Source organism: Vombatus ursinus, unplaced genomic scaffold (assembly GCF_900497805.2).
Source record: "Vombatus ursinus unplaced genomic scaffold, bare-nosed wombat genome assembly UNPS02014772.1, whole genome shotgun sequence".
Taxonomy (NCBI): Eukaryota; Metazoa; Chordata; class Mammalia; order Diprotodontia; family Vombatidae; genus Vombatus; species Vombatus ursinus.
This window is the reverse complement of record NW_020954550.1, coordinates 28,962,279-28,978,936: the sequence shown is the minus strand read 5'-3', so window position 1 is coordinate 28,978,936 and position 16,658 is coordinate 28,962,279.

Sequence of the window (16,658 nt, the reverse complement as noted above, 5' to 3'; positions counted from 1 at the left end):
AAGTAACTTTCAGCTCCATGAATAAGTTTCGGATGTATTTCTGAGAAAATATTTTGGAAGAAGGCATGTTTCTTTTTTTAATTATTTATTTAGTGTTTTTCCCAATTACATGTAAAAACAAATGTTGACACTCATTTTTAAAATTTTGAATTCCAAATTCTTCTCCCTCCCCTTTCATATTCTGAAAATGGTAGGCAGTTTGATATAGTTTAGTTTATACATGTGCTATCATGTAAAAATATCTCCATGTTAGTCATAGTTGTGAAAGAAGAAACAGGTCAAAAGGGAAAAAAAATTAAAAAAAAACATGAGAAAGAACTTCTGGAAAGATGGTGTCTTGGTTCTCTTTTTTGGGGGGGCGGCTTTCAGGTAGTCCAATAGTTTTAAAATTATCTCTCCTGAGTAATGATATGTTTACTGTATTCTTCCAACTTAACTATGATAGTCTTGTTCATTTCTTTGTTTTCTGTCAAAATCCTTTAGAATTTATTTTTTATAGATCTTTTGTATGTCTTGATAAGCTAATGACCAAATATGTGATTCATTTTATTACTGTAAATTTTTTTTCTGGATTCTTATGGATGGCATATAGAAATGCAGGTAATTTTCAAGTATATTTAGCCACTTTATTCAGGTTGTTTGTTACTTTCACTATTTTTATTTAATTATTTATTTTTAGTTTTCAACATTCACTTCCTCAAGATTTTGAGTTCCAAACTTTCTCCCTATCTCATCCCTCCCCCCACCCTAAGATGGCATGAATTCTGTATACCCCTTTCCCTAATCTGCCTTCCTTTCTATCTCTCCCCCTCTTCTCTTATCCCCACCCCTTCTATTTTCCTGTAGGGCAGGATATATGTCAATACCCCATTTCCTGTATTTCTTATTTCCCAGTTGCATGTGAAAACATTTTTTTAAACATATGTTTTTAAAACTTTGGGTTACAAATTTTCTCCCTTTCTCCCTCCCCACTCACCTTCATTGAAAAGGCAAACAACTCAATACAGGTTATACATGTGTAGCCATGCAAAACATTTCCTTAGTAGTCATGTTGTGAAAAACTAAGTATATTTCCCTTCATCCTATCCCATCCTCCATTTATTCTATCTCTCTTTTGACCCTGTCCTTCCTCAGAAGTGTTTGCTTCTGATTACCTCCTCCCCTAACCTGCCCTCTTTTTTCAAACATATAGAAAACTGAGTTAAATTTACAAGAATTCCTGTCATTCTCTAATCAATACATGGTCAAAGGATATGAGTAGGAAGTTTTTAGATGAAGAAATCAAAGCTATCTATAGTCATATGGAAAAAAATGCTCTAAATCACTATTGATTAGAGAAATGCAAATCAAAACAACTCTGAGTTGCCACGTCATACCGATCAGATTGTCTAATATGACAGAAAGGGAAAATCACAAATGTTGGAGAGGATGTGGGAAAAAATTTGAACAGTAATGCATTGTTGGTGGAGTTATGAATTGATATAACTATTCTGGAGTATAATTTGCATCTATATCCAAATGTCTATTAAACTGTGCTTTCTTTTTGATCCAGCAATACTACTACGAGGTCTATACTAGAAAGAGACAAAAAACAAACAAAAAAAGGAAAAGGACCTATATCTACAAACTTTCATAGCAGCTCTTTTTGCAGTGGCAAAGAATTGGAAATTGAGAGGATGCCTGTCCTTTGGGAAATGGCTGACAAAATGTGCTATAAGAAATGATGAGCAGGATGATTTCAGAAGAAAAAAAATAACAATGGAAAAGAATTACATGAAGTGATGCTGAGTGAAGTAAGAAGAACCAGGAGACTGGAATATACAGTAAGAGCAATATTGTATGATGATCAATTGTGAATGACACTTACTCCCAGCAATGAAATGAAAATTCCAAAGGACTTAAGATGAAAAATGTGTCAATCTCCAGAGAAAGAACTGATAGAGTCTGAATGCTGATCAAAGCATCTCTTTTCAACTTTATTTTTCTTTTAAAAAATATTGGCTTTGTTTTCTTTCACAACACAACTATTATGGTAATATATTTTGCGTGACTGCACATGTATTGCCCCTACCAAATTACTTGCCTTCTCAACAAAGAGGGAGGGGAGGGAGGAATGAAAAAATTTGGAATTTAATATTTTTTTAAAAAAATGAATGTTGAAATTGTTTTTACATGTAATTGGAAGAAATAAAATATTTTAAAAATCGTTTAGAAAACATTGATTCTCTCTAGGGGGAGCCTGGACTATCATCATGAGGCTGTAGTCAAGTTACTATTGCACTTTGGAAGGGCTTACCTGAATTGAAGAACAACCTAGGGAAAAAAATAACCTCTAGAATATGTGTCTTGCAAGTTAAATCTTATAAAGTAATGTCAAGCATCGTAATAGCATTAGAACTAAACATCTGTAAGGGACCTTAGAGCCCCTTGAGTCCAACCTTCTCATTTACAGCTAAGAAAATTTAAGTTTGATGTGTTTAAGTGACTTATGCAAGGTCATATAGGTTGCAGGGATCTTAGAGCTCCTTGAGTCCAACCGTCTTATTTACAGCTAAGGAAACTTAAGTCTGATGTGTTTAAGTGACTTATGCAAGGTTATATAGGTTTCAGAACCAATCTTTCAACTGAAATACTGTGACTCCATGTTCAATACCCTTTTTATCGTACAACGTTAGAATATTCCCACATTTCCTCCATCAGATGACTGTGGCCTTATAATTTACCTATAGTCCTTTAGGAGTTCAGGGTGCAAAAATTCCCATGAGACTCTCAGGGGGATAGACTGATTCTTTTCAGAACAGCTGTGATTGTTGAACTATCAGTGGATTCTGAACTTGTGCTTCCATTGCCATCCCTTCCCTTACCACTGAATTTATCCCAAGCAAAATTTCAGGTAGTTACAGTTCTAGGTTTCTAAATATCATAATGATCATCTTAGATTTAAAATGGAAGGAATATGAGATCTGTCATCTCCAACTAATGATCATCTTTATATGGATAGATTCTTTTCATTCATGGAACTGATTCAGTTTTAGAATCTCAATATTGTCAGATCTTCAGAGAGATAATCTATTGCAAATAGCAACAGGGCCATTGTGAAATGGGATGTATGTAAATAATCAGACTCTCAAGGTCTTATTAAATTAGAAGAATGTACTTGTATAAAAATGAGTAGCAGATTAATCGAAGTGTTGGCATCCTGCCAAATAAAACTGTGAATGATAGTCATCAGAATTCATACTCTCCGTAATATATTGCTAGTAATTAACCCAACTCTGTTAAGCAAAAATAATTAGAAAAAGAGGCATGAGAGGTTCTGAAAGTAGTGTTCTTATTGAGTTATCTATTCCAAGGTTCATATTTCTCAGTCAGTATATTAGGGAGCACTCAGGCATTTCTAAACAGACCAATTTGAATTTTTGTTCTAGAAGCTTTTTCTCTAGATAGATTAGAAAACTATATTTGTGTTTAACTATGCCATAGTGAGGAAAGACATGCTAGGTGATTGTTCCTTAGTATTATAATAATGCCTATATGTTCTTTTCAGGCATCAGGTCATAATTTGATGTCTACCTTTCACTCTGTTCTCACCTGTGGCTCCAAGACATTTAAATTCTTCCACAACCTTATTTCAACTTACCTTTCCAGGTTTGCTACATACTCATTTTTCTCCAAAACTAAGCTGAAGCACAACTTTCTATGTTGACTTCCCTAATTCCCCTCAGTTGCTGGGGCCATACTCCTCTTATTTCCTTAATTTTATATTGTATATGTACACACACACACACATACACACACACATAGATATAGATAGATAGTTAGATAGATAGATAGGTAGATGGATAGATAGATAGATAAATTTTGTCTTCTTCAGTGGAATAGAAAATCCTTAATACAGGGACTATTGCATTTTATCTTCAAATCACCAGCACCTATCACATTCCTGGCACAAAGTAGGTACATAATAAGTACTCACTAATTGATCAGTTCATATGATCATTTGCCAAGCCAGCATGGTCCATGGTCCATGGTCCATTTTTTTAAAATAAGTACTGTATTAGAATTGATATGACATATAATCATTAAACTGTATCAGTGGACAGATGTTCAGAGAATATTTAAGATTTCAGTTCTGTTACTCCTAGTGACCTATCTGTATCAACACTCAGAAAGATGGAATCAAAATCAACAGGGGTCAGTCTTATTTTTATAGTTGTTTATTGAATTTCTGTTTAAAATCTCTTTCTTCCAGTTTTAATAAAGGAAATCCTTTTTAACGATGTGCATCTGCCTTCATACTATTCATGAGCAATTCCTCTTCCCATCTCATCTAATCATATAATAAAATTAGATTCATAGAATGTTAAAGATTTAAAGAGTATAGTAGTATTGTAGTCTAATCCCTTTGTGTTACAAATGTGGAAAATGAAACTGTTAGGGGTTATATGATCTATCAAAAAGCAAATAACTAGTTACTGACATTCAGTTATTCACTTATTTACTCATTCAAATCTTCATTGCATAAAATGTACATTGTAAAACTCTACCAGGGAGATAGATAAAGATAGGGAACAGAGAGAAAGCTTGAATCAGAACCTAAGTCTCTTCTTCTAATGTAGGACTTTCCCTAGTGAAGGAATTAATAATTAAACAGCATTTGCATTCAAATATGTGCTCTAAATGAAAGGAGTACTTCTGAAATAAAATAACATGTTGAACCATACCAGAATAAAGTAGAGTCAAGCTTCCACGTTTCAAGGCAAAAATAATTCATTTCAGCATTGAAAATGCTGTAAACAATGCCCAGCCTGGAGTGTGTTTACTCCCTTTCCTTAGGAAAGATTAGGAATAGAACCATGAATTGTGATTAAGCAAGTTGCTCAAAAGATTGTAATGTTGTAGTGCCATGGGTGTACAGATAGCAGTAGTCAGTGCCTGATCATCAAGAATTGTCCATTTTCCACTCCTATAACAAGGAAGGGTGTGCTCTCCTACTTCCCAATTCCCCCTTTACCCATGTTTACTTCTGCCTTCATCTCTGGGTCTTGGATCATGTTTTTCTTTCTTTTTTCTTTTTTTTTTTTTTAGGCAATTGAGGTTAAGTGACTTGCCCAGTCACACAACTAGTAAGTGTGAAGTGTTTGGTCTAAGGCCGGATTTGAACTCAGGTTCTCCTGACTTTGGGGCCGGTGTTCTATCCACTGCACCACCCAGCTGCCCCAGGATCATCTTTTTTCTGCATCACTTTTATTGGTAGTAGGAGGATTTTCATCAACATTACAATCAGCATCATGAATGGATGGAAAAAAAAAAGCATTCATTAACCACTGACAATATTGCAGACACAGTGCTGAGCACTGGGGATACAAAGAGCAAAGTGAGATAGTCCTTGTTCTCAAATAAACACAGTAATTGGGAGAGAGAACATATATAGGGTTTAGTTGTAGGGCTATGGAAAATTTTGCAAGTCGTAAGGGTACAGCTATAGAGCAGATGGCAAAAATCTAGTGGTCCTTAGCATCTAGGATGGCATATATTATGGTAGTGCCTGGGGGACTGGAGGGTGTAGTGTTAAGGCAGATGGGGTAAGATCTGGTGGTCTCTTAAGCAATGACACCCCTGCTATATTCAAAAGGTAGGATTTGAAGAATCATCCTATTGGCATTTGTATAGTATAAATTCCTACCCTTACCCTTTTCCCTGTCCTGAGTTCCCCCAAAGAGTGGGAGAAGAAAGTAGTTCCTAAGGCTATATCTATGGAAGGATTGGGGAAAGTCCCAGCTTCTACACTTTCTTCTTTTGAATCTATATACCTTGTACAAAACTGGTGCTAAAGAAATATTTGTTGGGTTGAAAGCCACCAGATGATCTGTAGAAATAAACTCCTCATTATCTTTCACAACATTGGCTTATGATCTGTCTCTCATCTCACTTTACCACAACTGAAAACAGACATCCTGATTCTTATTCTAGTCACAGAAGTCCTAATTAGGACTTAGTTTTCAAGGCACTGTGCTAGGGGGAATGGAAATAAGAATAGAATAGAATTCTACCTTCATAAAGCATACAATATTTATGGGTGGTGGTGGCGAGATGAATTCAGATAATTAACAAGAGTTAAAATAAGAAGTACAATAAGAGAAACAATCATTACTATGGGACTATGGTACACAGAGAGGCCATTTCGTACTTGAAGTTAATTTGCTGTCAAAGAAACTTCTGGTTTATATAAATTAGTGTTGTTATTTTGGGTAGATCTATAATAACATCACAATACAATTAAATTAAAACCAGTTATTTGAAAATCAATATTTGATCAAATAAATCTGAGTATCAGAGAGTTCATGGGTTTTGAGATAATGATTTTTTTCCCTAGTTTTTGGAGTGGTAAAATGAGATGGTATATTTATTTATGGTAGCTCACATCATTAGAAGTGCTCCAATATACTTGAAAGTCCTTTTCTGCAATTCTCAGACAGGCTACTCAGAAGGCAAATTTCCTAATAGTCAATGGCAAGACACAAATAGATATTTTTTTCCAGTAATGCCATGAAACGAAGGATGCAGATCTTGATTTTTTTGTTTGTTTGTTTGTTTTTTCTTTGCAAAGGAAAAGCAAGAACCAAAATATTCAGTGCAAAAAGCATTAGTGAATCTAAACAGAATGGTTTTATTGGTGTGAAGTACAACTATTGACTATGCATTAAAGAGACATATTGCATAGTATATTGACCAGGAAGGAAAATAAGTCATTCTTGGAACATAAGGAGGAGCTAGGTCTTTTTAAATATCATTTTATTTGCATATTGATTTATTTAGCATTATTCGAACATAAAGTATGTCAAAACATGTTACTACATTAGCACAGTATAATAGAGTACTGTATTAGGAGTAGGGAAGATTTGGATTTGTATCTGTCTCCAAACAATTCCTAGATAAATAACTCTGGGCAAGCCATTTCACCTTTTTTCTGCCTCACTTTCCACACCTGTAAAATGAGAACAATGATAACAGCTGCCTTTTAGGATTCTTGTGAAGATCAAATGAGATAATATATGTAAAGTGTTTTTCAAACCCTGAATCATTCTTTAAGTATGAATCATCATTATTGGAGAGACAAATGATATAGAGGAAAGGTCACCACCTACATAGCCCTGCATAAATTACTCGACCTCTTCAGGCCTTAGTTCTCCTAGATGGATTCTAAGATTTCCTCTAGCTCTAGAATTCCATGAAGCAAATGGGAGAGAAGGGTAAATGTGAAGAGAGATGGAATTTCTTGCTGACACCCTTATCAGCCTGTAGAGATGTAAGATCACAAAATTTAGAGCCCAAAGGGACTTTAAGAATCTACTAGTCCAATTCCTTCATTTATAGGTACTGATGAATAATTAAACAGAAAAGTACGCAGAGTTTAAAAGTTGATCAAATAACTCTTAGTGCAAAAAGAAAGTCAGAAGATAAATATTTTAAGCAGAGTAAGAGAGATAACACAGAACAGTGAGGGTGGGGTGGGTAGCTAGTGGAGGAGGAAAGGGGAAGAGAAGATGAAACCATGTCCCTGAAAAATATTCTACTCTAGGCTTCTAAGGGGAATGATTCTCTTCCACAGATTTAATAAATTCAAATTCTTCCATCCTTGGAGAGGCCCTGAACCACATCACTCCATTACTTACTGAGGTATTCAATTATCTTTTTGTATGAGATTTATGGTTAGAGAAATGGAACAGTTGGAAATAAAGAGGACAGCCCTATCCATCTCCCCCCGCCAAAAAAAAATTTCTAGAAAATAGCAGGCTTGGGGCAGCTAGGTGGCACAGTGGATAGAGCACCAGCCCTGGATTCAGGAGGACCTGAGTTCAAATCTGATCTCAGACACATAACACCACTAGCTATGTGACTCTGGGCAAGTCACTTAACCTCCATTGCCCGACAAAAACAAACAAAAAAACAAAAAACAAAACCAAAAAACAAAAAAAAAGAAAATAGCAGGCTTGAAATGCTACATATTATGCATTCATCCACATACAACTCTGGTGGCAAAAGGGAAATCCTTAAGAGTTCCACCTAAAAAATGATGATATTCTATTACCTCAATTGTAATCCTACTAGTTTCAATTGATACTTTGTTGTTATTGTTTTTGCAATGTCTTGGTAAATGCTTTGGAATCAAACAAATTTAGGGATTTTTTTTTTTTTTTAGCTCTGGCATCTGGTAAGAATAAAAATTTTCCCTAAAGGATGTCTTTTGGTGGGTTAGTGTAGTGCTCAGGATATGCAAATAGATAATTAAAAAGCACAATGATATGGTAAAATGAATAAAGCAAACTCCATTAGTAGCAAATAAAATGACATCTCAATTATGCCCCAGAGCCATTTCCCGGCAATTTATTTTAAATAATGAATTCTTTGTTCTTATACCTAGTGCCAAAATGTTTCCCAGCAAAGAACAGTGAAAATTTTCAAGTTGTCTTGCTCAAGGCCAGCTCTTCCCTAGGGCCAGAGTTATCTTTTCAGGTAGCACATTGGGATGACTCTCCCCAAATCCATAATAACTGGATAAAGAGCAGGAGAAGTAAGTTTGATGTGAGTGGCCAAAATATACTTAATGTGTATATGTGAAGCTAGCCATTTGCCCTCATGAGGCATATTTTCCCTGAAATCTTCTCTCTGCTGATTTACCTGATAATATACCTTGCATTCTGTCAAACTTCAGTGGTTATTTTAACAAGTGGTCATTTCATGACAACAACAATAATAACTAACCTTTGCATGGCACTTTAATGTTTGCAAATGTTTCACATATACTATTGCATCTTATTTTCACAACAATCCTGTGAGGTAGATGTAATTATCTCCATTTTACATATGAGAAAACTGAGGCTAAGAGAAATTATGATTTGCCTAGGGACATACACCTGCAAAATTCTGGGGTGGTAGGGAAAGACTTAAGGAAAGGAGAGTGTGCTATGTGATATGTCTTTATCCTATATACTCTCTTGGGAAATTCCTGACTTGATATATGAACATATTTCCTACATATATACCATTTTATATTTTCTCCTATGCACCCCTGAGCACCTAATATACTTTAACTGAATGCAGTAAGCATGCTCATAAATCCTAGGTTTGACTAATTCTTTTGTTGCCCTGGTTTTAATATGCTTTTTCCCCCCTAGAGGTACATTTGAGACATTTTTGAATATCAGTGTGTACTTTTTATTGTTTTCTTTTTTTTTTTAAAAAGCACTGTAAAATTGTCTTCTTTGCTTTGAATTTTTAAGCTTATTTTTCCTCTCTCTTTAATTGTCAAATGACAATCTTGTAAAAATTTGCAAGAATGGGTGAATCATTAAGACCAATTTGAATATGTGGTATGTAAGATGGGAAGTTTTTGTCTTTCTGTAATAAGTTTTGGATGTGTTGGCCATGAGCTTTTGTTCATCTTTTGTACTCAAAAAGAACCAGTTGATGAGGTGTACATTCTTGGGGTGCTGGGACCCTGAAATGATGGCATGGGGGTCCTACCCGAATGAATTTGACCCAAATCTTCTTTCAGCCAGAAACAAAGTTTTATTAGAGACATACCATACAGGTCAGACTCTTAAGGAATCTGAACATTAGTGATACCCATAAGGACGGGCATGAGGAAATCTCAGCATTTTAATGGGGGCCAACAGTGGATCTTATATATACTCAAGTAATTTTGGGCGACCAGAGTCGGGACTGGAGAGAAGATCTGGTGACTGTGGGAGGAGTTTAGGGAGAATAGCAGTGTCTGGATGGGGTCACCTGGGAATAGACTAGGTTTTTATTAGGGTAACAAAGAACTGGAAGGAAGAAGTTGAATAGGGTGTGGATAAGATCAAAGGTGGGATACATCAAAGACTAGGATCAAAGCTTCATTAGGATATCAAAGGGAGATAGGAAGGGTCAGAATAAGAAACAAGGTTAAAACAGTTTGAGACCAGAGTGAGGTCAAAGAAAGTTTAAGGGTTTTCTGGAGCCCGTAGGCAAATGAGACCTAAATTCTTTTTGGGGAGAGGGGCAAAGGTCTTGGCTTGGGCCCATACCTCATTACAATGACATCACAATGTTGGAGTCAAGGTACAGTGTGTTCATCTGTGGCTGGCTGATCAGTCCAATACAAGCTCAAAAGGCTTTACCACCAGCTGGGCACATATAGTCCATTTGAACATTTGGGATGGAGATGTCTCTACATCTGCACATCAAATGTTGGCCACTTAGGCATAAGTTGGAGGAACAGAGGGACATCTGGGCTCTCTGCAGGGCTTCTACTGAATCAGATATGGTTAGTATGGAGGATGTAAAGTTTAAGAGAGAGTAAGAACTTTTAAAATGATTCTAGAAGACAGTGTAAATGCCATTGGTTGGGTTCCTCTGTATAAATTATTGTTTCTCATGGATGTATTGGAATTATAAAGCTCCAGAAAAGTAGTCATTTTGTTTTTTTCCTCTAGTATTCTTTCCCATATACCACCCCCTTCTCCCTGACACTGCAGAGAAAGAATCATCCTTATTTTCTGCAGTATTTCAGGATAGGATCTATCTCTCTCCTCACCTTTTCTCACCTGCTTCCTCACCAGTGAATATTTCATAGGACTAACTCATGACCCAAATTGGAGGTCAGACTACATAATCTCTAAGATCTATGAAAGTCTATGATTACATGATTCTCCTATGAATATTTTCATAATATTTCCATAGCCAATTAGGAAGCCACTCACTTAAATAATTTTAAAAAATGCTTGGCACTCCTGACCATTAAAAGAACACACAAAAGAGAACTAAGAGCTAAAAATAATTTCTATGCAATTAGTTAAAATCAGCCCAGATCAATTGTGAATTAAAAAAAAAGAAAAACATCTCAACTAAAATCTTGCTATTGAGACAGAAGATATAGAACAGTGACATCAAACTCAAATAGAAATGGATCATCTCTGGCCAATATTCACATATTCACATATTCACCAAAAATTAGGATTATGTATGTTGTACTGAATATTTATTCATTTTGTCAAACATTTCCCAGTTACATTTTAATGTGGTTCTGGTGGTGGTTGTGGTAGGAGGCCTGCCAGCCCTAAGTTTGATAACACTGGTCTAGATAGTAGATTCATAGATTCTGGGTTGAAGTGACCTCAGAGGAAATCTAATACATCCTTTTGGCATTGTGTGGATACTAATAGTTCATATGGACACCATGCATATGAATCATACACATGCATCAGTTATTCCTCATATGTATTGTGTGACAGGTCCACCTTCTTTCCTAATCATTCACCTCTCTGATGACATCTTTTATATGACTCACTTCTCTTAAACATATTCTTCAGCCTCATTGTGACTCTGAATCCAACACATTTTCTGGTTAAAAGTCTCTTAGTTCATTATCTTTACACTATAACAAATCAGTTCAACTTTATACCATCTTCTATGTTTGAATATCTTGTATCCTTGTCCTATTAATCAGGCTTGGATGAGTCCTATCATCTGCCTCCTCTTTTCCTGCTTACTTGTGGCTGCATATTGATGAAAAGAATTCAAGTTCTTGTTGTTGATGGAAAGAATTCAAATAACTTATCACATGATCAGTAAGGTGGTGGAACAATTGTTTTCTGTAAATATCTCCAGTTTACATACCATAAGAAAAATAAATTGCTGGGCCAGCTATAGATTAGGTGAACCCGAACCTAGCAGATAAGAAGACAGAAACAACATGTGGTAAAAACCCATGAAATCTCATGAAAACCTCCCCCATAAACATCCCTATTTCCAATCCATGGAGAAGAAAGAATCCTTTAAAGCCTATGCTTCATGGTTTCAGTATGGGAGCAGCTGCCTACTTGTCCTGTGTCAGTTACTGGATCTGAGCACAACCCTCCAATTCACAAGAAGTGAAGACACTGATTTTCATTTGTGTGTCCAACTGAAGGAAAAAGAAAATAACTCAAAGAAGGCCTAGAAAATGTGGATATAAGAAAGAAGAAGTATCTATGGGGAAAGGAACTTCTATACCAAAGGACCGAGTGGCCTTTAAGCTACTTTCAAGCTCTAAGATTGTGGTCTTATGATTAATAAAATTACAAGCAAAATTAATATTACTTTTTACTTTAAGTTTTTACTTAAAATTTTACTGTAAGTTTGCAAAGTAACTTTAAAATATTAGCTCATTTTATCCTCACAATGGTTCTGAGAGAAAGGTGCTATTATTATCTACATTTTATATGTGGGGAATCTGAAGGAGAGGGAAGTGAAATGACATACCCATGGTCACATGTCTGGTAAGTGGCCAAAACTAGATTTTAACTCAGATTTTCCAGACTAGAGTTCCAGTCTTCTAGCCACTGAGCTAACTAGCTATCAAAAGTCTAAGGGAGAAAACAAGAATATAAACCTAGGTCACAAGTAGATAAGTAACAGAAAGAATTATAAACAGAAGGAAAAATGAATATATATTCAGAGAGAAAAGAGCATGATGATTATGAATTCTATTATGAAGGAAAAAGAACCAGAAATTCACAGGAAAAAGAGAAATCAGTAAGCTTTCCAGAGATCATGAAACAATAGCTAGTGAAATAAAAATGTTTGCAGAAGAGACCAGGAATGAAATTAGATTAAAAAAAAATACAACTCTCAATGCAGAATTAAATAAAATGAATAATAAGGTATCTCTCCACCCAAAAAATGTGGAATCTTTCTGAAGTAAAAACTTTGAAAAAAGAGAATGATAGATTTGAAGACATAACTATAGGAGTTAAAGAAAATTTGATAGTAAAGAAGCGAAAAACAGTAATTTTAAAAGCAAAAGCAAATGACCCAAAATTTTGCACATCTGAAAACAAATGATCTGGAAGGTAGTATTCACAGAATGACTTTAAGATCAGAAATCTCTCAGAAGGATACTACTTTATATATCCCAAGATTACTCTATAGTCATGAGAAATTAAAACAAAGAATAGAATAGAATATTCTAAAAAAAAAAAAAGCAAAGGAGGACAAGCTGCATGTCTAAATAAAACTCCCTGTAATGTAAGTCTAATATGCAACACAAAAGTTGGATTTTCAAAAGAGAAAGGCATTAGAAACCTTGCTGATAAAACAAAGAGGTGAACAGAATATTCAACTTATAAAAATTCATGAGAGACATTAAAAAAAGCAGGTAAGGACAATTGTCACAAAGAGACAAAGCAATGAAATGAATTGTACCAAATTCATAGGCTATTATTAGAAAGAGAAAAGAAATAGTTCCACATTCATAGACTATTGTTAAAAAAAAAGAAAAGAAATTTAAATGAAGAGAAGAAAAAAAATGGAGAGGCTTTGTGAGGGTAGATAATAAAAAAAGCTAAAAGCTTTAGGGAAACTTGTATCAGCAGAAGGTGAGGATGAAGAACTGAATTATTACACTGAATACTAAAGTACATGCTATACTATAAATAAATCAATATATTTCATGGGTGGATAACAGCAAAAAGTTGAATTCATAGGAAGAGTGAAAATAATTATAGCATTTTATTTTTTTCCAATTACACATAAAGATAATTTTCAACATTCATTTTTTGAAAGATTTTGAGTTCCAAATTTCCTGTCCCCCCCCAAAGACAGCAAACAATCTGATATATGTTATACATGTGCAGTACTGTAAAACATATTTCAATGTCAACCATGTTGTGAAAGAAGAAACAGAACAAAAGGGGAAAAATAGGAAAAAAGTGAAAATAGTATTTTTCAATTTTCATTCAGAGTTGATCAGTTGTTTCTCTGAATGGGGATAGCATTTTCTACATGAGTCTTTTGGAATTCTCTTGGAACATTGTATTGTTGAGAAGAGTTAAGTCAATCATAGTTGATCATCACACAGTATTACTATTACTGTGTGCAATGTTCTCCTGGCTCTGCTCATTTCACTCAGGATCAGTTAATGTAAATCTCTTCAAATATTTTCTGAAATCTACCTGCTCATCATTTCTTATAACATAATATTATTCCATTACATTCACATACCACAACTTGTTCAGACATTCCTTAATTGATGGACATCCCCTCTATTCCCAATTCTTTGCCACCACAAAAAGAGCTACTATAAATATTTTTGTACATGTAGGTCCTTTTCCCTTTTTTATGATCTCTTTCAGATATAGACTTAGTAGTGGTATTGCTGGATCAAAGAGTATGTACAGTTTTATAACCTTTTGAGCATAGTTCCAAATTGCTCTCCAGAATGTTTGAATCAGCTCATAACTTCACCAACAATGCATAAGTGCCAATTTTCCCACATCTTCTCCAACACTTGTCATTTTCCTTTTCTGTCATACTATCCAATCTAGTAGGTGTGAGGTGGTGCCTCAGAGTTGTTTAAATTTGCATTTCTCTAATCAACAGTGACTTCCAGTATTTTTCTATATGATTATAGATAGCATTGATTTCTTCATCTGAAATCTGTCTGCTCAAATCCTTTGACCATTTGTCAATTGGGGAATGGCTTGTATTATTATAAATTTGATGTACTTCTTTATGTATTTGAGAAATGAGGGCTTTATCAGAAACACTGGCTATAAAAATTGTTTCCCAGCTTTCTGCTTTCCTTCTAATCTTGGTTGCATTAGCTTTGTTTGTGCAAAACCTTTTTCAATTTAATGTAATTGAAATTATCCATTTTGCATTTCATAATGCTCTTTATCTTTTATTTGATAATAAATTCTTCCCTTCTTCACAGATCTGACAGGTAAACTATTCCTCATTCTCCTAATGTACATATGGTATCACCCTTTATGTTTAACCATGTACCCATTTTGATCTTGTCTTAGTATATGGTGTGAGATGTTGGCTTATACTTAGTATCTACTATACCATTTTCCAGTTTTTCCAGCAGTTTTTGTTATATAGTGAGGTCTTATCCCAGAAGCTGGAGTCTTTGGGTTTATCAAACAGTGGATTACTATAGTCATTTACTTCCTGGTCTCGTGTCTAATCTATTCCCCTGGTCCACCTCTCTATTTCTTAGCCAGTACCAAATAGTTTCAATGATTGAATTTAGGAGTTCTGAGATGGCAGTAGTACTGAAACCCATTAGTTGTCCACTCTAAGTCTAGTATCCATATGCTACTGAGAGGACACCAGGTTGCCTTAGGATAAAGCAAACTTCACAGAGTAGAAACAGAGCAACTCAAAAATTTTATGCCAGTTAGTAGTGAGATCAAACTCATTAACCTAGGGGAAAAAAAAACAGGGGAGGCTAACAAAACTGATCAAGCATTAGATAACCTGATTTAAAAAAAAAAAGAAAGAAAAAAAGAAAATTAAAAAAATAAATTTTTAAAAAATGGAAAAATTGCAATGAATAGATCAGAGCAGATATGAGGATGTTCATCAGAACCTATTATACACAATAATATGTTAGCAAATCCAAAATTTTAATACAAAAAGATGATTACTTATAACAATGTAAAACACTCAATTTAACATAATATGAAATAGAGATCTTAACCCAATTTCAGAAAATAAAAGTGAACAACTCATGAAAAAAAGGGAAATTATGTATCTGGAAATGACAATGATGTAAAAGCAACAGGTATTTTTCTTAACTGAGTGAGAAGCGACTATAAATTATTGTGCCATAGTACAATCATAGATCTAGTAGACACTTTCAAAGTCATCAAGTTCAATAACATATACCAACTCTATTTTATAAATGAATAAATTATAGCTCAGAGAGCTCAAGCGATATGTTCAAGGTCACAGAGCTAATTACTGGAAGAACCTGAACTAGATTTAGCAGGTTAATCTTTCATTTCCCCATGCACCTCTTTAACAATATTAGTTACAGAGAAGGTGCTGACCTACATAAGTATTGGAAGTTTTCTCATTAGGGTGTATGTCCTATACCAATGCAATCGCAGTGTTAGTCCCTTGAAAAAAGTTTTCTTGAATTGAACTTCGATATAATTTATGATAAAAATGATAAAGACTAAGGCACTGGAAAGAATTTTAAAGATCATGAAATCTATTCGTGGTATGAGTTCATGAGAATTATAGAGGTGAAGCTACTTGACTACTTGATGTCAAACAGCTGGTTGTTGACAAAGGTCTCTTGATTCCCCTAATCTGGTAAATGTTTCACTAAAATCAAGATTTGAGTTCTTTAAGGAAGCTGATCTAATTTGTTTTAATGCTCATAGATTCATGTTACCATTCCTGCTGCTTTGGTTGCTTCACTGCTAAATGTGAATGACAAAATTCCATAGTTTCTTTTACAATGCTGCCTTATTCCTTGTTTTGTTTTGTCTGGGAAGGAGAGCAAGAAAAAATGAAAGTCATACAGAAGGAAATGAGGCAAAACCCTGAAGGAGTGTGGTAAATAAGGTTCCTCCTTACACCTTCCCCCAAAAAACAAAACAAAACAAAACCGAACCCTAACTTTAGCAGAAAATAAATTATAGGCCTTTTTAATAGAAGAATATTTTTCAATGTGGAAGCTTGTGTTGATGCTCATGTAGATAATCATTTTATTTCTAAGTCTGACTACCTTCTGCATTCTCCCAAATTTTGGACCTAAGTAACCACTAAATATACCGAAAGACATTTTTCATGTCATGCAGACAAAGAAAATAAATGAAAAGGGCAAAATGGAGCCA